At 39.0% G+C, this 22,131-nt stretch overlaps 1 pseudogene; it reads left to right on the top strand.

The window, feature by feature from the left end:
- Nucleotides 1–13,355: 13,355 nt before the first annotated feature.
- On the top strand, nt 13,356–21,922 carry LOC104667943 (annotated as a pseudogene).
- The last annotated feature ends 209 nt before the right edge of the window (nt 21,923–22,131 follow it).

Below are 22,131 nucleotides of genomic sequence, written 5' to 3'. Positions count from 1 at the left end.
CATCTGGCAATAGAAACTACAGGGGTCATCCTTCATGACCTGTCACCATCACGGGCAGTTGTGATTCAGAACTAGTGGAAAGGGAACTAACTTTTGTTGAGCTTCTGCCATGTGCCAGGCACTTGGGTACCTTACTTGATTTTCAAAAAAATGTTTGAGCAGCACAACTTTACTTTCTTCTCACCATAGATCCTTGGCAGACATATTTAAAAATATATACATAACACAAAATTAGCCATTTTGACTATTTTTAAGTTTACAGTTTAGTGGCATTAAGTGCACTCACATTGTTATGCAACCATCACCATTAGCCTTCTCCAGAACTCTACAGGGGCATTGAAAATAATGCAAAGCTTCTCAAAAGCTCTTTGTCTTTCAAGGAAAAATCATACAGGAAGGAACAATAGTAAAATTACATTATAATGTTTCAGTTTAAAGCAACTAATAGCAACTCAGTACATATTTTGGTACCTACCAGAAGCAAGTTATCATACTACGCAGTTCAGAGGATATACAGACTCATGAGATAAAAACCCTACTCTAAGTATAGACTGGAATTCTGCAGTCTGACCTTGATTCTTTTAGTAAACAAATTCATTCAACAAGTCAATAATGCCTTCTCTATGCCCAGAGCTCTGCCAGGTATTTGGTATATATGCAGAGGAGTCATAGCCCTCTTGAAGCTGCATTCACATAATTATCAGTGTGGCTTGTCTGCTCTTCCCTGCCTTGAAGGAAGAGGATCAGAAAGGCCATCCTGAAATCTGTGCAGAAGTCATAAGAGCAACTTTTACTTGAATATTTATTTATTGACTCCACTATAAATAGAATTCTTACAATGACCCTAAAAGGAGGCTATATTTATAATCTCTATTTTACAGGTGAGAAATCTTAAGCACACAGGTGTTAAATAAGACCTATGGTCATGCAGTGGCAGAACTGGAGTTAAACCCAGGTCATTTGATTCCAGAAGCTCCATGTTTAATCCTACCCCACATGGCCTTTGTTGTGTCAATGTGTGAGTGTGGACACAGGACGTTTATGGAGCTGCTTCCAAATTAGTCATCAAAGATAAATCACTCAAGGGAGGATTGATTGAGAGTGAGAAGGAGCAAAGAGGGGCCTGTAGTGTTACTGTAGGAGAATCCTTTCCATATGGAAGGAAATACCAGATTAGGGAAAAGTGTTTCCTGCCATAAAGCAACACTGTTAGCCCAAATGGTCCTTTGTGAAAATCAGAAAAAGGCAAACTTTCTCTACTTCATAGTGGCGGGACAAAAGGCAAATCTTTCTCCAGACACTTTCTGTAGGAAAATTTTTATTAAAAAATATGAAAGCTTATGATAACTGTTATGTGAATGGCACATCTATAGCCTGTGCAATGCATAACTGGCACAACCATGTGTGGCAACCATGCCCCCAACACCCTAAGCCTTTAATATCCTGTCATGGGCTGAATTGTGTCCCCTACAAATTTATATGTCAAAATCCCAACCATCACTATCTCAGAATGTAACCATGCTTTGAGATAACATTTTTAAAGAGGTAATGAAGTTAAAATGAGGTCATTAGGGTAGGACCCTAATCCAATATGATTGGTGCCCTTTTAAGAAAAGGGAGAGACACTAGGGGAGCATGTTCACAGAAGGATGACCATGTGTCACGTGAAGTGGCAGCAGGGACCACCATCTGCAAGCCAAGGAGAGGCCTCCCAGGAAGTCAACCCAGCTGTCATCTTGATCTTGGACTTCCAGCATATGGAACTGTGAGGAAATAAACTTCCATTGTTTAAGCCACTCAGTCTTTGATATTTTGTTATGGTAGCCTTAGCAAACTAGTACACACCCCTAACAGTTTCAACTGATTGGGTTAAAGCATGGGTGTGGATATGCCATGATGGGCATTTACAAGAGAAAACACACACTCACACATACTCTCTGTCTCTCTCTTACACATACACATGTACACATACACACACAGGTGGTGGGGGGAGAGGAAGGGAAGGTGGGAAAGAGAGAGCAAAAGAGAGAGGGAGAGAGACCACTATCCCATGAGAGAGAACTCAGCGTTGTGAAAGCTCGCTGCTTCTTTTTTTTAAAATTTATTTTAATTTAACTAATTAATTTATTTATTTTGAGACAGAGTCTCACTCTGTCACCCAGACTGGAGTGCAGTGGTGCTATCTCAGCTCACTGCAACCTCTGCCTCCAGGGTTCAAGAGATTCTCCTGCCTTAGTCTCCCGAGTAGCTGGGATTACAGGCGTGCACCACCACACCCAGCTAATTTTTGTATTTTTAGTAGAGACAGGGTTTCAACATGTTGGCCAGGCTGGTCTCGAACCCCTGACCTCAGGTGATCCACCCACCTTAGTCTCCCAAAGTGCTGGGATTATAGGTGTGAGCCACTGGCCAAAGCTTGCTGCTTCTAATTCCACATCCTCCACTCCTCACTTAGAACCATGCCACCTCGCCTTTGTAACTTTAATTATGTTATAATTACATAACTATTATGTGTTCTTATTTGAATATTTTCCCCCATTATGTGTCCTCACAAGAAGAGACCTTCCTTGTATCCTCCTGTCTACACAGTGAATGTCACATACTGAGTGATCAATAAATACTTCTTGGGTGAATGTATGAAGGAAGGAATGAGTGGATCTCTGAACTTGTGACTCTCTTCAATCAGATTTTTACCTGATTAATACTGACATATATATTCCAGAAAAAATAAAAATATAATAATTATACAGAATAACAATTTATATTTCTAGTTAACATGACTGAAATATACCCAGAAAAAAAATTTCTTCATTAGAGTATCTTACTTTAAGGACTTTTTTTTTATTTGATGACATAAAAATCTGAGGTCTGGACTGTTTTCTATCATTAAAAGTCCCATGACTTTTCTTCATGCCCCAGATTCAATATGCCAGCCAAATTCTAGTAATTACATGTTTCCTTCTTAGAATTCCCAAAGAGTATGAATTAGGAAGATAATTCTTTTCTTTCCTCTGTTGGCCATGATGGTCATTTACTGAAACTGCCAATGTGTAATGCAGCTGATGGGAAATATTAACTTGGGCCACAGCTGTAGTTATGTTCTTTGGCTCAACAAACCTCCACAAGTTAGTGAAACAATGATTTGATTTAGGAGAGTTTGAACTCAAGGGTAAACTAACTAAATTGTTGATGGCTAAAATGATTAAGAATAAAAGAGGAGGGGAAACTTGAAATTCCTCTACAGCTCTTGTAGCTTATCTTTTCAAACTTCCATTTACTCATGTACCAGTGCTAAGAATTTTACATGAATTACATTATTTAATTATTATCCAACCCTAAAAGGTTGGTACAATTATTGCTCCAGATTTTTAGATGAAGAATCTTTAGCTGAATGAGCTTAAGCAACTTGCTCAACATGACCCAGCTATCATTAGAATCCAGGCATTTTCTTATTTTTGTTCTGGTTATCAAAATATTACATGTTTATTATAGATAATGTATAAAGTAGACAAAGTATTACAAACAAAATAAAATATCAACCATAACCTCCAAGTCAGAGATGAATATAATTAACATTTTGGTGACTATCTTACTAGTGTTTATTTTCTATGATTATATGTGTTCCAAAATGTTACAAGTATACCATGTACAGTCATGCACCACATTAATGATGTTTTGGTCAATGACTGCATATACAATGGTGGTCCCATAAGATTATAATACCATATTTTTACTGTACCTTTTCTATGTTTAGATACATAAATACCATTGTGTTACAACTGCCTCCATTATTCAGTACAGTAACATGCTGTACAGGTTTGTAGCCTAGGAGCAATAGGCTAGACCATATAGCTAGGTGTGTGGTAAGCTATACCATCTAGGTTTCTGTAAGTATACACTGTGATGTTTGCATAACAAAATCACCTAACCACACATTTCTCAGAACATATTCCCATAGGAAAGCAGCACATGACTTTGTAGTATTTTGCAATCTGCTTCTTAAAAATTTGAATTTTATTTTAGTTAATATACTTCTACAGAATCACTTTTAGTGATGATACACTATTCTGATTTATTAAATTAATATATTTAATCAATTGTTTATACATTCAGTTTGTAGGTACTTTGCTATTAAAAATTATGTGACTACACATAATGACACTCATAGACTCAAAATAAAGTGATGGAGAAAAATCTACCAAGAAAATAGAAAACAAAAAAAAGTAGGAGTTACAATGCTAATTTTACACAAAACAGATTTCAAACCAACAAAGATCAAAAAAGACAAAGAAGGGCATTACATAATGGTAAAAGGTTCAATCCAAGAAACCTAATTATCCTAAATAGAAGTGCACCCAACACAAATTTATAAAGCAAGTTCTTAGAGACCTACAAAGAGACATAGATTCCCACACAATAATAGCGGAAGACTTCAACACTCCACTGGCAGTGTTAGACAGATCACCGAGGCAGAAAATTAACAAAGATATTGGGACCTAACTTCAGCATTGGACGAAATAGATCTGATAGACCTTTACAGAAATCTTCACCCCCAAACAACAGAATATACATTCTTCTCATCACCACATGGCACATACTCTAAAATTGACCACATATTTGGACATAAAACAATCCTCAACAAATGTAAAATAACCGAAATCATACCAAATACACTCTTGGACCATGGCACAATAAAAACAGAAGTCAAGCCAATGAAAATCTCTCAAAGCCATGCTATTACATGGAAATTAAACAACATGCCCCTGAATGACTTTTGGGTAAATAATGAAATTAAGGCAGAAATCAAGAAGTTATTTGAAAATAACGAGAACAAAGATATGACATACCAGATTCTCTGGGACACAGCTAAGGCAGTGTTAAATTCATAGCACTAAATGCCCACATCAAAAAGAAAGATTTCAAATTAACAACCTAACTTCACAACAGAATGAATAAGAGAGACAAGAACAAGGTCAGTGAAATGGCTCATGCCTGTCCCAGCACTTTGGGAGGCCAAGGCAGGAGGATCATTTGAGGTCAGGAGTTCAAGACCAGCCTGGCCAACATGATGAAACTGTCTCTACTAAAAATACAAAAATTACCCAGGTGCGGTGGTGTGCACCTGTAATCCCAGCTACTCGGGAGGCTGAGGCAGGAGAATTGCTTGAACCCAGGAGGTGGAGGTTGCAGTGGGTTGAGATCATGCCATTGCACTCTAGCCTGGGCAACAGAGTGAGACCCTGTTTTTAAAAAAAAGAAGAAGAAGAGAAAAAAGAAACAAGAACAAATCAACCCCAAAGTTACTAGAAGATGACAAATAACAAATATCAGAGCTGAGCTGCAGGAAATCGAGACACAAAAAAACCATTCAAAAGATTAATGAATGCAAGAGTTGTTTTTTTTTTTTTTTTTTTTTGAAAAAAGCAAAAAAAATATAGGCCACTAGCTAGACTAATAAATAAGCAAAGAGAGAATATCCAAATAAATGCAATTAAAAATGATGAAGAAAATGTTATAGTAACCCCACAGAAATAAAAACAACCATCATAAACTACTGTGAACACCTCTGTGCACACAAACTAGAAAACCTAGAAGAGATGAATAAATTTTTGGACACATATACCCTCCTAAGACTGAGCCAGGAAGAAATTTATTCCTTGAACAGGCCAATAATGAGCTCCAAAATTGAATCAGTAATAAATAGTCTACCAAAAAAAAAAAAAAAAAAAAAAAAGCACAGGGCCTGATGGATTTACAGCTCAATTCTATCAGATGTACAAATAAGAGCTGGTACCATTCCTGCAGAAACTATTCCAAAAATCCCTCCTCCCCAACTCATTTTATGAGGCCAGCATCATTTTAATACCAAAACCTGGCAGAGAAACAACAAATAAATAAAACTTCAGGCCAATATCCTTGATGAATATCAATGCAAAAACCCTCAACAAAATACTGGCAAACCTGGCACATCAAAAAACTAATTCACCATGATCAAGTAGGCTTCATCCCTGGGATGCAAGGTTAGTTCAACATACACAAATCAATAAATGTGATTCATCACATAAACAGAACTAAAGACAAAAACCACATTATTATCTCAATAGATGCAGAAAAGGCTTTTCATAAAATTCAACAACACTTCATGTTAAAAACTCTCAATAAACTAGGTATTGAAGGAACATAACTCAAAATAACAAAAGCCATCTATGACAAACCCATAGCCAATGTTATATTAAATGGGCAAAAGCTGGAAGCTTCCCTCAAAAAACTGGCACAAGATAAGGATGCCCTCTCTTACTACTTCTGTTCAACACAGAATTGGAAGTCTTAACCAGAGCAGTCAGGCAAGAAAGAAAAGGCATCTGAATTGGAGGAGAGGAAGTCAAACTATTTCTGTTTGCAGAGGACATAATTCTATATCTAGAAAGCACCATAGCCTAGGCCCAAAAGCTCCTTCAGCTGATAAATAACTTCAGCAAAGTTTTAGGATACAAAATCAATATACAAAAATCACGAGCATTCCTAAACACCACCAACAGCTAAACCGAGAGCCAAATCAGAAAGGTAATCCCATTCACAACTGTCACACACACACACACACACACACACACACACACACACACACACACCCCTAGAAATATAGCTAACTAGGAAGCAAAAGATCTCTACAATGAGAATTACAAAACACTGCTCAAAGAAATCAGAGAAGACACACACACACACACACACACACACACACACACACACACACACAAAACCCATGCTCATGGATGGGAAGAATCAATATAATTAAAATGGCTATACTGCCCAAAGCAATTTACAGATTCAGTGCTATTCCTACCAGACCACTGACAACATTCTTCACAAAACTAGGAAAAACTATTTTAAAATTCATATGGAACCAAAAAAGAGCCTGAATAGCCAAGGCAATCCTAACCAAAAAGAACAAAGCCAGAGGCATCACATTACCTACCTTGAAAATTACAAGGTTACAGTAACCAAAACAGCATGGTACTGGTACCTAAACGGGTACATAGACCAATGGAACAGAATAGAGAGCCCAGAAATAAGGCCTAACATCTACAACCATCTGATCTTTGACAAAGCTGGCAAAAATAAACAATAGGGAAAAGACCCCCTATTCAATAAATGGTGCTGGGATAACTGGCTAGCCACCTACAGGAGATTGAAGCTGGACACTTTCCTTACACCATATACAAATATCAACTCAAGATGGATTAAAGACGTAAATATAAAACCCAGAACTATAAAAATCCTGGAAGACAACCTAGGCAGTACCATCCTGGACATAGGAATGAGCAAAGATTTCGTGACAAAGTCACTAAAAGCAATGGCAACAAAGCAAAAATTGACAATTGGGATCTAATTGAACATAAGAGCTTCTGCATAGCAAAAGAAACTAACAACGGAGTAAACAGATAACCTACAGAATAGGAGATATTCTGTAGGCTGCAAACTATGCATCTCACAAAGGTCTAATATCCAAAATCTACAAGGAACTTAAATTACAAGAGAAAATTCCATTAAAAAGTGGTCAGAGTACATGAACAGACACATCTCAAAAGAAGACATGCATGTGGCTAACAAGCATATGAAAAAAAGCTGGCCAGGTGTGGTGACTCACGCCTATAATCCCAGCACTTTAGGAGGCTGAGGCAGGTGGATCACCTGAGGTCAGGAGTTTGAGACCAGCCTGGTCAACATGGCTAAACCCTGTCTCTACTAAAAATACAAAAATTAGCTGGGCATGGTGGCACACGCCTGTAGTCCCAGGTACTTGGGAGGTTGAGGCAAAATAATTGCTTGAACCCAGGAGGCAGATGTTGCAGTGAGCCAAGATCACGCCACTGTACTCCAGCCTGGGCAACAGAGTGAGACTTGGTGTCAAAAAAAAAAAAAAAAAAAAAAAAAAAAAAAAAAAAAAAAAAAAAAAAAGAAAGAAAAGCTCAATATCATGAATCACTAGAGAAAGGCAAATCAATATCACAATGAGATCCCAATGAGTAGTCAGAATGGCTACTATTAAAACGTTAAAAAAAAAACAAACAAACAGATGCTGGCAAGGCTGTGGAGAAAAGGAACGCTTATACACTATTGGTGGGACTGTAAATTAGTTCAACCATTGTGGAGAGCAGTATGGTGATTCCTCAGAGAGCTAAAAGCAGAACTACATTTGACCCAACAATCCCATTACTGGGTATATACCCAAAGGAATATAAAACATTCTACCATAAAGACACATGCACGTGAATTTTCACTGCAGCACTGTTCACAATAACGAAGACATGGAATCAACCTAAATGCCCATCAATGACAGATAGGATAAAAAAATGTGGTACATATACACCATGGAATATTATGCAGCTGTAAAAAAGAATGGGATCATGTCTTTTGCAGGAACATAGATGGAGCTGGATGATACCATCCTTAGCAAATTAACACAGGAACAGAAAACCAAATACCGCATGTTCTCACTTATAAGTGGGAGCTAAATGATGAGAACCTATGAACACAAAGAATAAAACAACAGACCCTTGGGCCTACTTGAACCAAGAGGGTGGGAGGAGAGAGAGGAGCAGAAAAGATAACTAATGGGTACTTGGCTAAATACCTGGGTGATGAAATAATCTGTACAACAATCCCCATGACACATTTACCTATGTAATAAACCTTCACATGTACCTCTAAACCTAAAAAAAAAGTTAAACATTTTTTTAAGTAAAAAAAAATTATGTGACTAGATCTTTATAATCTTTTATGTATCCATGACTGTTTATTTTGACTGTGTTTGTTGAACTAGAGTTAATTATAATTTTTTGTTTTTGAGATGGAGTTTCACTTGTTGCCCAGGCTGGAGTGTAATGGCACGATCTCAGCTCACTACAACCTCTGCCTCCCTGGATCAAGTGATTCTTCTGCCTCAGCCTCCAAAGTAGCTGGGATTACAGGCATGCACCACCATGCCCGGCTAAGTTTGTATTTTTAGTAGAGGTGGCGTTTCACCATGTTGGTGAGGCTGGCCTCGAACTCCTAATCTCAGGTGATCCACCCTCCTTGGCCTCCCTAAGTGCTGGGATTACAGGTGTGAGCCACTGTGCCTGGTGAGTTAATTCTTTAAGGGTGCAAAATTATTTTTTCCTCTTAGTTGGAATGAAATTTTGTAATAAAATATAAATTGTTAAAATTTCTACAATTCACATTGCTCATGTATAAATTCTGAAGAGAAAATTAACTCTCTTCAGAATGTATGAATTTCTTGCCTCTGTATTTGTTAGAATATTAGAATATTTGTCTAAAGGCCATTTGGGAATTCATGATAGTTTTGTTTAAGTATTGTTTCATGTAGAAAAGTGTGAAGAGAGGTAAAGATGCTACGAGATGACAAAATAGAAAGTTTAAACATCTCAGTTCAATTCAATTCTCCCTCCTTCCCTTTCTTTATTCCTTCCTTCCCTCCTTCCTCCCTTTCTTCTCTCTTTCATTTCCTCTTTCTTCCTCCCTCCCTTCCTTCTCTCCCTTCATTGCAATGTACCAACACATTATCATGGTCTTTCTCCGTAAGGAATGGGACCACGTAGATGGCTTTCAGAAAAGGATTCCTGTGTACTAGAAAGTCCATTGTTTAGTTTACTATAACCAAGTTATTAAAATTTTGGACCTATGAATATTAAGTGGAACACAGAAACAACGTTGTAAGCCAGAACCACTTCACTATTATGAAATTCGTTGAAAAATGTTTGACTTCATCTGTGTAATACAAAGAGCATGTAAATTAGCAGAAGGAGCTATAAAATGTTTAGATAAATATCAAAGTTGACTTTATAAGGAAACAGAGAGAGCCTGATTAGATTCTGGCTCTATGGGAAAACCAGTTGTTTAGAAAAGATGGGTCTGGATAAGAAAAAAACTGATGGTGATTTTTTCCTGAAGCCACCCTTGACTAATTCACCTGCACAGGTCTTTTTGAAATCCTCTAATACTTATAGGCCATCCTATGAATCCAGCAATTTTTTTTTTGGTGTGTGTGTGTGTGTTTTTAGACGGAGTCTTGCTCTTGTCACCCAGGCTGGAGTGCAATGGTTTCCATCTTGGCTCACTGCAACCTTCGCCTCCTGGGTTCCAGTGATTCTCCTGCTTTAGCCTCCTGAGTAGCTGGGATTACAGACTCGTGCCACCATGCCTGGCTAGTTTTTGTATTTTAAGAAGAGATGGGGTTTCACCATGTTGGCCAGGCTGCTCTTGAATTCCTGACCTCAGGTGATCTGCCTGCCTCGGCCTCCCAAAGTGCTGGGATTACAGATGTGAGGCAACGCGCCTGGCCGAATCCAGCATTTTATATTGCTGACAAGATTTAAGTGAGTGAGAAATACAATAGTCTATAATAGACCACGACAAATATGTTCTGAGTACACCATTAGGGTCATGGAAAAATTTCCCCAATTTTTTTTTCAAAGCAGAGAGATGATTATGGAGATGCATTTTATTACCACTGCTAATATTTTCTTTCTTTCTTTTCTTTTCTTTTCTTTTTTTCTTTTTTTCTTTCTCTTTCTTTCTTTCTTTCTTTCTTTCTTTCTTTCTTTCTTTCTTTCTTTCTTTCTTTCTTTCTTTCCTTTCTTTCTTTCTTTCTTTCTTTTTCTCTTTCTTTCTCTTTCTTTCTTTCTTTTTCTTTCTTTCTCTTTCTTTCTCTCTCTCTCTCTCCCCTCGCCTCTCTCTCTCTCTTTTTTTTCCTGAGGGGTTTTTAAATGACTTTCTTACATTCTCCTGCAAATGACCTTGCTTTTCTTCCAACTGAACTTGGTATCTGGCTTTCCCCTTGACTCTCTATTTAAAGACTGTGTCTTTCACTTTTAAATGTTCATGATGTGTGCCACCTAATAGGTCAAGTATAGATCTGGGATTAGAATGAAGTAAAATTGCAATTTTATCTGTGTTTACTTAATCTGTATTCGAAGTTCCTTGTATGGACAGTGGCTTTCCTAAGAACTAATAAGGAGGCTAAAGTAGACTGACTCAGTGGTAGGGCTTCCAAGGAAAGGTGACCTTTACACAGATAGGAAATACTTGCAAAAAAGCATGGTGAGACCATGGTGAGACCAGAGCGCAAATAGACAAAAGAAAAGGCTCTATTCTAACATAAGTTAAAAAAAGTCTTTTTTTTTTAATCTTCTACTACTCGCTGTTGTACAATAGTAAAGTACAAGTTATTTGAACTTTTAGGAACAATAAGAAAAGCTGTATATCAAACCAGAATCATTTCTATAAGAAAATAGACTTATTTTTGTGCATTTTTGATAGTGCATTATAGTAAATATTGTAGAATTCTCTTTTGCTAGGAATGCAAATAATTTTAAACACGCTGTCAACTAAAATATTACTTTGCTTGATTTATTTGATCTACAAGGCCTCTAAAGCATAAAACTTTAATTAAAAATTGCTTTTGTAGAGATGGGGGGTCTCACCATGTTGCCCAGGCTAGTCTCTTGGCTCCAAGCAATCCTCTTGCATCAGCCTCCCAAAGTGCTGGGATTATAGGTGAGCCACTGCGCCTAATTTAAAATGTAAAATTAAACTCCAAATGATATCCATTTATTAGTATTATTGAACATAAATTTACTATTAAGCATGAATTTATTTAACATCAATCTATTATTAATTGCTTTGCCGGGTTGAATCATGCAGTTGTAATAAGAGTATTTTTTTCTTTTTTTCAAGGAAGACTGTTTTGTATGGGCTCCTATCTCAACATCTTGAACTACGAGTTGAGTTGGTAAGGTGTCCCAAATTGGTGGGTTCTTGATCTCTGACTTCAAGAATGAAGCCGTGGACTCTTGCGCTGAGTGTTACAGTTCTTAAAGATGGTGTGTCTGGAGTTTGTTCCTTCAGACGTTCAGATGTGTCTGGAGCTTATTACTTCTGGTGGGTTCGTAGTCTCACCGTCAGGAGTGAAGCTGCAGACCTTCGTGCTGAGTGTTACAGCTCTTAAAGGCAATGCGTCTGGAGTTGTTCATTCTTCCCGGTGGGTTTGTGGTCTCCCTGACTTCAGGAGTGAAGCTGCAGACCTTCCCAGTGAGTGTTACAGCTCTTAAAGACAGTGTGGACCCAAAGACTGAGCAGCAGCAAGATTTATTTCAAAAAGCAAAAGGAACAAAGCTTCTACAGCTAGAGGCCACCCCGGGTGGCAGCTGGTTGGCGCTGCAGCCTGCTTTTATTCCCTTATCTGGCCCCACCCACATCCTGCTGATTGGTCCATTTCACAGAGAGCTGATTGGTCCGTTTTGACAGAGTGCTGATTGGTGCGTTTACAATCCTTGAGCTAGACACAGAGTCACAGAGTGCTAGTTAGCTAGATACAGAGTTAGCTAGATACAGAGTACCAATTGGTGTATTCACAAACCTTGAGCTAGGCACAGAGTGCTGATTGGTGCATTTACAATCCTTGAGCTAGACACAGAGTCACAGAGTGCTAGTCCTCCAAGTCTCCACTAGGTTAGCTAGATACAGAGTGCTGATTGGTGCACATACCATCCTCCCGCTGGATATAAAAGTTCTCCAAGTCCCCATCCGGTTCAGGAGCCCAGCTGGCTTCACCCAGTGGATCCTGCACTGGGGCTGTAGGCGGAGCTGCCGGCCAGTCAGGAGCAGGGCGTGCACTCCTCAGCCCTTGGTCCACGGAGCGGGGGGGGGGGGGGGGGGGGGGGAAGCAGCTGAGGCCGGGCCAGAATGAGTGCAGCGCCGGCGGGCCGGCACTGCTGGGGAACCCAGCGCAACCTCCACAGCTGCTGGCGCGGGTGGTAAGCTCCTCACTGCCCTGGGCCGGCAGCGCAGGCTGGTTGCTTCGTGTGCGGGGCCCACCGAGCCTGCGCCCCGCCTGCCAGAACTCGCACTGGCCCGCGAGTGCCCACGTGGTTCCGGTTGCCTCTGGTACCTCTCCCTCCACACCTCCCGGCAAGCAGAGGGAGGCAGCTCCCGCCTCAGCCAGCCCTGAGAGGGACTTCCACGGTGCACTGGGGGGCTGAAGGGCTCCTCAAGCGCCGCCAGAGTGGACGCGGAGGCCCAGAAGGGTGAGGGCTGTTATTGTCACCTCTCAATAACAACATTTTCCGTGGAAACTCATGGAGTTTTAGTTTAAAAAACACTTAAAATACTTATTTTTCGGTCTTAGACATGACTTTTTGAATAAATATATCTGAATAAGGATTCACAGGTGAATTTGTGGCATTAACGTTTGTGTGGGCAGCGTGCTTGGAGTTTCTGAGGGTGCAGAGATTGTATTTCAGAAAAAGGAAGTGGTAGGAGTATGGTGGGGAGTAGGATGATAGCTAGCTTGCCTGATGTCCAGGAAAATAGAAGAAGGTAAGACTGAAAGGCAGTTTGGGGTGCATTTGGAAATAGCTTGCAACATCTTGTTCAGTAGACAAGCAGGTATCGCAGAATCTTTTTGCTAAGGAGCAGACCTAATCAAGGCAGAGCTTAAACTCAAAATGGAAACTACCAGCCAGTCACATTGTTTGGAAGAATAGTGGGCCTAATATGGGGTCAAAACCAAATAAGAGATAAAGCATGTGAAAAGAGAGCAACAGAGAGTTGCAAAAAAGTGCTGAAGAAAAAAATAGATGCAACTTGGTGTTTAATTAGATATGGTGGGGGTGGGAGAGGAATAAAGCAAGATGACTCATGTTTGGAGCCGGAGAGAACAAGTGTACCCTTAACGAACAGGAAGTCAGCAGAAACTAGTTCTTGGAGAAGTTTAATTTTAGAAATGTAAAGTTTGAGGTGCTGCCAGGGCATCCAAATTTAACCCCTTTCTTGGTCCTTTTATTGTAGGGGATAAAAGGCAAGTCCATTCTTTCAGAAAGTGTCCTGCTGTTTACCAATCGCCTACCTTAATTTTCCCAGTGAGCTTCTGACCCTGTTCCCCAGGGTTCTCTGTTTGTTTTGTTTTTTTTTTTTTTTTTTCGGACGGGCAGGATGAGGTCTTTTCTGTACATTTTTGGGTTTAAGATGTTGGTGAATCTACAAGATAAGACAACATTTTTCCTTGTTAGTACGGCTTATTTTTAATATTAAAGTGTTGCTGGTTACCGTGGTTCTCTTCACTAGAGCTTACCAAAGATGCCTTCATACCAGCAGTAAAGCTATGGAGGAAGGACAGAGTGAGTCACGGGAAAGAATATCCTGTCCACCCAGTTCAGTTTTACAATCATGTAAGTAGAACTGGAACTCTGCACAGAGGCCAGGGTTAGAGAGAGAGATGGATTGATCGATTTATCTGCGTGGAAGTGAGTGGAAAGGCAGCGGTAGATCTTCTGAGTGCATGCTTGAGCATGTTCTGCTTTACAACTCACATTTTGTTGGTGGCTGGCTGTGTCTTCTAAAACAGATCGACTGTTCTGGGGCACAATGAGTCATTCCACATTGTTTTCTTCCCCGGTTCGACTCTGCATTGGTCCCTGATCAACTTCCTCTTATCTCGAACCATTTTGTCAATGTTTCTGTCTAAGCACTTCTCCTGTCTCCACTGAGGTCAGAAAAAAGGGAAATAGACTGAAATCAACGTCCCATCCACAAGGGTATATGAAGTATTCTGCATGTGTGGAGCATCATTCCAGGTTTTTCAATCATATTATGTAAATGACTGAAGTTAGATAAAAGAAAAGCTTACCTTTACATGACAATTACTAAAAGCTAGAATGAGTTATTGAAAGAGGCCACTGATTCTAAGTATAGAAGAAATGACTAGGTTGGGTGCTACCTGCTAGTTGATAATGGAACATGAGATCTTACATATTCTTGGGATAATGTGAATTTTTAAAAATTCTATTTCTTATAGCATATGGGCTGAAGATTGTTTCCCACTACTTTCTGTGCCTGTGTAAGCAGACCCTTATCATTGAGCTTGTGTCTCTCTTTATATATGATTATTTTGTATCTGCCACCTCCTTGGTTTATACGTTGGCTGATGAAAGTGGAAATTCCATTCTTTCACTTAAATCTTATTTGCAATCATGTTTTCACATGATCATTATGTATCATAATCAATTCAGGATCACTTTTTTAAAGTGAAAGTCATAAATAATTGTCTTTCTATATGCAGCAGGTCATTATGCAAATGACAAAAATATTTCTTTTACATTAAATAGAGGGAATGAGGAAATAATGTCCTAATTCAGCAGGAACTATTTTTGTTTTGCGTAACTAAGACATTTCCAATTTAGGTAATGCTGGTAGGTCAAGGGTCAAGGAAGCTTGGTCAGCAAAAGACTAATGTAATGCATTTTCTCTTTTTCTGCAGATTTCTGTGAATAGACCAGAAGCTGACCTTTACAGGATGTTTGGGTGCAGGTGAGGCTGATTTGAGGCAAATATGCTTTACAGATCTACAATCTCGTACCTCACTCTGGCTGAAGCACCAGTCCCCAAGTGCAGACTTCTTGCCTGTTTCCCGTTTAATAGTGTTCAACTCTGAAGCCTCCTACCCTGACCTTGGCCCTTGCTATTTTCTTCAGTGCTTCTGATGATGGAAGAATCAGAAGTGCCTTGTGTATACTGGAAATAGGGTCGGGGCGGGGGGTGGCATGTGTATTTTTGGGTAGTATTTTTCCTTTTGATTATCTCTGTTCTAACTACTTTCTCTGGGCACAGCTTTGCTCTAATTATAGCAAAGGCTAAACAAGGTGAACTTCAGTCTATGAATTTTTAGTTCTATAGTTTTATGAGAGAGAAGACTTTTTCAAATAATTTCCTTGCTTATTGGTTACTTTTTAACCTGCTTTGTGGGATCCATGCAGTTAATTGATTAATCATCTAATTATTACTGGCATGGTTATGGATGTTACTTACAATCTCAAGGCTTATTTTCCTGTAAGTGGGCATAAAAACACAAATCATAGGTTTGTTTTGAGGATTAAATGAGATCATGGCCAGTGGCTAGAACATATATTTGATGAAAAAATCAATTCAGTTCTATTGACACCAGCATTGAGATACGCTAAATTCAATGCTAATTTGGAGTTTCAGAATTCTGAGAATGGCTTGAATAAGTTTATACTAACTTACAGTAGCAACAGTTATTGAATGCTTACTATGTAGAAGGCATAGTAAGGCGTATGTTAAATATGTTGTATTAACTTGTTTAATTCTCTCTACAGCATCAGGAGGTAGGTTTCACTGCCTATATTGTTTAGCTTGGATAGAAATAACTTGTCTAGGGATAGCCTGTTAGATCTGTCTGATCCTGAGGTCTGTACTCCAAACTATATTATACTGCCTCCGTGTGACCATTTTCTAAATACAAGTATCATAGTTTGAAAGTGAGATACATAAAATTGAGCAGTTGTTCTGTGATTACTGTGAGGTAGACTGTGAGGTGAGAAATGTTACATTTGGAGTGGAAAAAATTATGATTGCGAATTCAGAATTCCATGATCAGGGATGTCTGGGGACAACTTCTTTTCTAGAACGTGGGTTGGGAGCATGGACTCTGGACTCGTATTTTCTGTGTTTGCATCTCAGCTCTGCCACTTTGTAGCTCTGTGACCTAGGACTAACAACTTCCTGAGCCTCAATTTTTTTGTCTATAAAATGATGAAAATGCTGACCATCTCAGAGTTATTAGGATTAAATGAGTGAATACATGTAGATTCCTTAGAATAGTGACTGACACTTGGCAAGCACCATTAGATATCACCAGCATTTCTTTATCTTTCACTTTATATATCTCTTCTGGCTGTCTTCATGTGTGCATAGTTGTACTCTTGCTAAGAAATGTGTAGATTTACTTAAGGATGTTGTGAAGCTTGTCCACAGAATTACAATGTGGTTTTGGAGTCTTTAGTATATTATAATAGAGGGAAAAGTTATTACTGTCCATTTTTCCACTTCAAAAGCGATTATTGCTTAAGAATTACTGGGATTAATTATCTTTCAAATACATAATTCTGAATTTATATTTATAAAATTGATACCTGTTCAAAATCAATATTAGTAGAAACCAAATATATTGAGTGACTTACTTGGCCTTATCTTTAGTCACAATTTCAGATTAGAAGTGAAAGTGAATTTAAAAGACGTGGTTGTGTTGAACCATCTCTTCTGTTCTTTTTACGCTTGCATGTGAGTGAGGCAAATGGTTAGACAATTCTTAGCCTTTTTGCCGAGCTCAAGGAAGAGTTAATAAAATAACGTTATGTAAAGTGCATTGAACTCCTCAAGAGAGAAGTGTTATATTAATACCTCCCTCACAGTGATGTTCTCAGACTTAATGTTTGCAAATTGCCTTGGTACTCCCAGTATCATCCTGATGAAGCATCATTTTGTTTTATTGCAAGGAGCTCTAAGTTACACAGAATACAAGTTAAGGGGGAAATAATATCCCAGTCTTTATTTTACAATCAGAAGTACATAAAATAGAGATAAAACATTTTGTTCCAGTTGTGAACGGTAAAATTGATCATTTATTTTTTTTCTCTCTGTTACTTTTGGGATGGGGTAGAGTTTATAATGTAGTTTAATTGAGCACTCATGGTTAAAGTATTTAATGGCAGAATTGGTGATCATGATACAAAGAGATCTTTAAGGACACTGGTATTCAAATTTTTAAAGTTAAATTCCAATTTTAAGAGTCAGTTTTTTTTATATGATTACTATTAAGTTTGGCATTTTTGAGACATGTCTTAAATCAATATCTGTAATACTTACAAACATCAGTAGGGAGAATTATATTGTAAACACATATTCTTGCTGTAGGGTACATTTTAAATGTCTAAACACTAATCAATATAGCAAAATTAAGTATTGACTAAAATAGCTTTATAATAAGTAATTATTGGTTTGCTCTTTTAGAAATTAGACATTTTCACTTTGGGAATAAAGAGTAAATTTACTGTCATGAAATTAAAATGTTTTTGACCTTTTGGTACAACTTTCCTCTGTCTATGAAATGATTAGGTTTAAATATGATTGCACAGCTGTATTATGTTGCAAGCATCAATTTTTAATTATTATAAGGTCAATGTTAGAACAAATGTGATTAGAACAGTACCTCAGTGCAGTTATTTGCTTTCTACTCAGAAACCACTCTGTGTTTACTAAAACTAACCCAAACCTCTCTCGGTTAATATGGCTAATTAGATTCTTGCCAAATCCTTTATTTTCCTCAGTGTTCATTCTACGTATGTTATTTTGTTGATTCTTTCAGTTTTTTAAAATACAAATTTCTTGATTTATTTCTTCCCTTCATAGGGGGACATTTATTTTTCTCTGTGTCTATGTGTGCACATCTCTCTGTGTGTATAACCACAGATAACAGTAGCTTCACAATCCTCCTGCCTTGTATAACACAGATATTTCTTCCACACAATATTATTGGGAGCTGATTTGTATGAAGCACATCTAAATAGAAAAGGAGTTTCCTTGCCAAGCCTAGGTTTTTATGATTCTGTGTTCACAGAGATTTGCTGCTTTTCTTGAGTTTTTAATTTCTTCAAATTAAAACTTTCCTGCTACATAAAAACATGACAAAAGTTTCCTGCTACATAAAAACATGACAAAAGTTTCCTGCTACATAAAAACATGACAGATTATTCATTAAAATTCCCAAGATTTTCAGCATTAATAGTAATTCAGGTTTTAATCACAAAAGTGGTTTTCTAATTCTTAGTTGTTCAGATTTCATTTACTGTTGACATATTATCTACATTTTAAAAACAGCAATAATACTGGGCAAAAAAATTTGTTGCCTTTAGTAAATGAAGCAGCCTAAGATTTCCTGCACAGAACACACAGGCCGAATAGTCCATCTTTGTGGCTTGGGGAATGAGTGGTCAGATGTTGTCTGGGCTCCACTGAGAGTATTAAGATGCAGCAGTAAAGGGAAATCACTTGGCTATGGCAAGTGGAAGAAGGGCTGGTGGAGTAGTGATGCATTAGTAGGAATAAGCAGAATGTGCTACTAAGAAGGTAAGTCTTACCTTTGATTCATTAATAATTCTTCAGTTGATTTCACGGGAGTATAAAGGAACACTTATGAGAACTTACTCTTATGTTAGATGATGCAGCTTTCACCCCATAATCCCTTCTCATCTGTTACATTATTTTTGAGTCATATATTCTGAAAACAGTTGCTTTTGAAAAATAAATATGTAGAGTCCTCTTGTCAAATACTTTCAAGTTCTATGTAGGGTCTAATGATATAATTCCCCACATTGTAACAACAAGTGAGAAGATATTTTGGAATTGGATGGTTCTTCCCCAAATTTCTTTTTTTTTTTTTTTTTGAGACGGAGTCTAGCTCTGTCGCCCAGGCTGGAGTGCAGTGGCCGGATCTCAGCTCACTGCAAGCTCCGCCTCCCGGGTTTACACCATTCTCCTGCCTCAGCCTCCTGAGTAGCTGGGACTACAGGCACCCGCCACCTCGCCCGGCTAGTTTTTTGTATTTTTTTTTTTTTTAGTAGAGACGGGGTTTCACCGTGTTAGCCAGGATGGTCTCGATCTCCTGACCTCGTGATCCGCCCATCTCGGCCTCCCAAAGTGCTGGGATTACAGGCTTGAGCCACCGCGCCCGGCCCCCAAATTTCTTAAATTATATTACCCAAGAGGAAGCTAATTCTGAGTGGTATTGTGGAAGCCTAGTTATGATAGTCAATGCTGAGAGTCTCTTGGAAACATCTTGATATAAATGTCTCCAGAACCTCTGACTGTAAAGGTTCATGTACAACAGAAGCCCGTGACAGGCTTGCATTTCAAAGTTTCTAGTTTCAGGAACTGCTCTTAGCTACTGGGCTCTTAGTTACTAAGCTATTTAGACCTAGCATATTTATCATATTTATAGTTATTATACTTAGTTGCTCAACAAGTCTAAAAAAAGATAGCTACAAAACTGTTTTTATGTTTCTGCCAATAGCTTAAATATCATTATTCACATTTCCTAAATCATATTGAATGGAGAGATTCTATGATTAAAAAATAACAAATCTAATCACCAAGTTCCTCTTATTCTCCAGCCCTTCTACTGCCTCCACCATCACTACTTATTGACCAAAATATTTATGAATAATGCACTGCAAACATTTCTACAGAAATTCCTCTTCTTATAAACAAGGCAACATAAAAAGATCACGAATGAACAATTTTATAGAGTGTAAAAGCCAAAGCAATGTTAACCAAGGTTAAAATTATGCCTTCTTCCTGTCAGCCGCAGAAATTAGGTAAAAGCTTTGTTTTCTGATGCGGCAATTTCATGGAGCCTTTCTCGGTTACGTGGAGCCTTTCTCAGTTACCTTCACTGAGCCCAACGCTTTTTCCAAGATGTCATTAAAACATTTTCACAAGAGAAGAGGGCCAGCTGTGACGCTTCATTTTTCAGTCTCTAACTGCCTCTGGATTTGCTTTACCTTTCAAGTCTGCACTAACATCCAGGTTTTGGATAATATGACAATTTGCATGGATTACATATTTAGAGCAGATTGTAACATGTTTGGTTTGGTGGTCAGATGAGTCTAGTGTAGGGAATATAAATATGGCTCAGTATGAGAAGGTGCAAGAGTAGCATACTGCTATATTTCTAAATCGAATAAAATTGATACATTCATTATCCACCTCAGTTTGGCTAGATATTAAGTAATGGCTGTAATTGGTTTGTTTCTCCCCTCTTTTTTGGTACGATGCAGGAAACTTGTGTGGCCTACACACTAGGAAAAAGGCAGGGAAGGACTTTTGGTCCTCAGTTTACTTTTTTTTGCATTGTGATAGACGCTCATGGTTATAAGCCTTGATGATCTAATTTTAGGTGCTCTACTTACTCCAAGCCAAGCTAGGAGAGGATAGGAAACTTTGTCAAAGCTTAAAGGCTACTAGGAAATGAAATTTTTGGATAGCCTGGAATCACTTTTCCTACCTGGTCATATCACCTCTTCTAGGGTGTGGTGAAGAATTTTCATGAAGCCGCATGAGTAGCAAATTATTCTATGAAAATTGATCAGCCACATCATAAAAATGAAAATTAACATGATAGGAGGCTGAAGTCTGGGACACTGCCTTTGGGGAGAGAAGCAGGGCTGGTCCAAGCCCTGGCCCCAAGTAAAGCCACTGTCCTGGAGCCACCTTGGAGGTCCCTCTCCCAACTAGATGCCTTTTTGCACAGCATTGGGCACTGGTCCCTGCTCCCACCTCTCTGGACCACTGCACCTGGATGAGCAGTGGCGAGTTGGGGAGGCATAGCATGACCCAATAAGATCTGTCTATTTAAGCTTGTTCTGCTGGGTCTGCAGTGGGCAAATCCAGCCTGTCCTCTGCCTTGTGAAGGGACAATTTCATGAGTACCAGGAGAGCACAATTGGAGCAGCCTTCCTCACACAGAATGTCTGCTTGGACAACACAACAGTCAGGTTTGAGATCTGGGACATGGTTGGACAGGAGTGGTATCACAGCTTGGCCGCCATGTACTCTTGGGGAGCCCAGGCTGCCATCATGGTCTATGATGTCACCAATACAGATACATTTGCTGGAGATAAGAACTGGGTGAAGGAGCTGCCAAGGCAGGCCAGCCCCAACATGGTCCTTGCACTCACGGGTAACAAGGCAGACCTGGCCAGCAAGAGAGCCCTGGAATTCCAGGAAGCACAAGCCTGTGCAGACAACAACAGTTGGCTGTTCATGGAGACATCAGCAAAGGCTGCAATGAATGTGAATGAAATTTTCATGGTAATAGCTGAGAAGCTTCCGAAGAACAGGCCCCAGAATGCAGCTGGTGCTCCAGACAGAAACCAAGGTATGGGACCTCCAGGAGAACCAGCCGGCCAGCCCCAGCCAGTGTTGCAGCAATGGAGCCCCTCTTGCCTGCCACTGCCCCTACCTTCTCCACCTTAATGACCTGGAATCCACTCTAACCAATCGTACTTAACGACTTGGGCCACCTCTTGGGTAGGAGGTAGGAGTAGGAGTCCACCATGATTTCTACATATAATTTTGGTCATAGGCCGTAGTGAGTTATTTCACCTGTACCTTTCTGTACAAATGCTAATTCAACTTTAAGTCTTAAGTCACTTTTAAAATATATATGATCTTCTGCTTTTCCCACTTCCTCCTCTTCCTACTCTGCTTTCCCACTTT

This window comes from Rhinopithecus roxellana, chromosome 3, assembly GCF_007565055.1.
Source record: "Rhinopithecus roxellana isolate Shanxi Qingling chromosome 3, ASM756505v1, whole genome shotgun sequence".
Taxonomy (NCBI): Eukaryota; Metazoa; Chordata; class Mammalia; order Primates; family Cercopithecidae; genus Rhinopithecus; species Rhinopithecus roxellana.
Note: the sequence above shows the minus strand (reverse complement) of the source record. Positions and strands in the feature narration are given on the sequence as shown.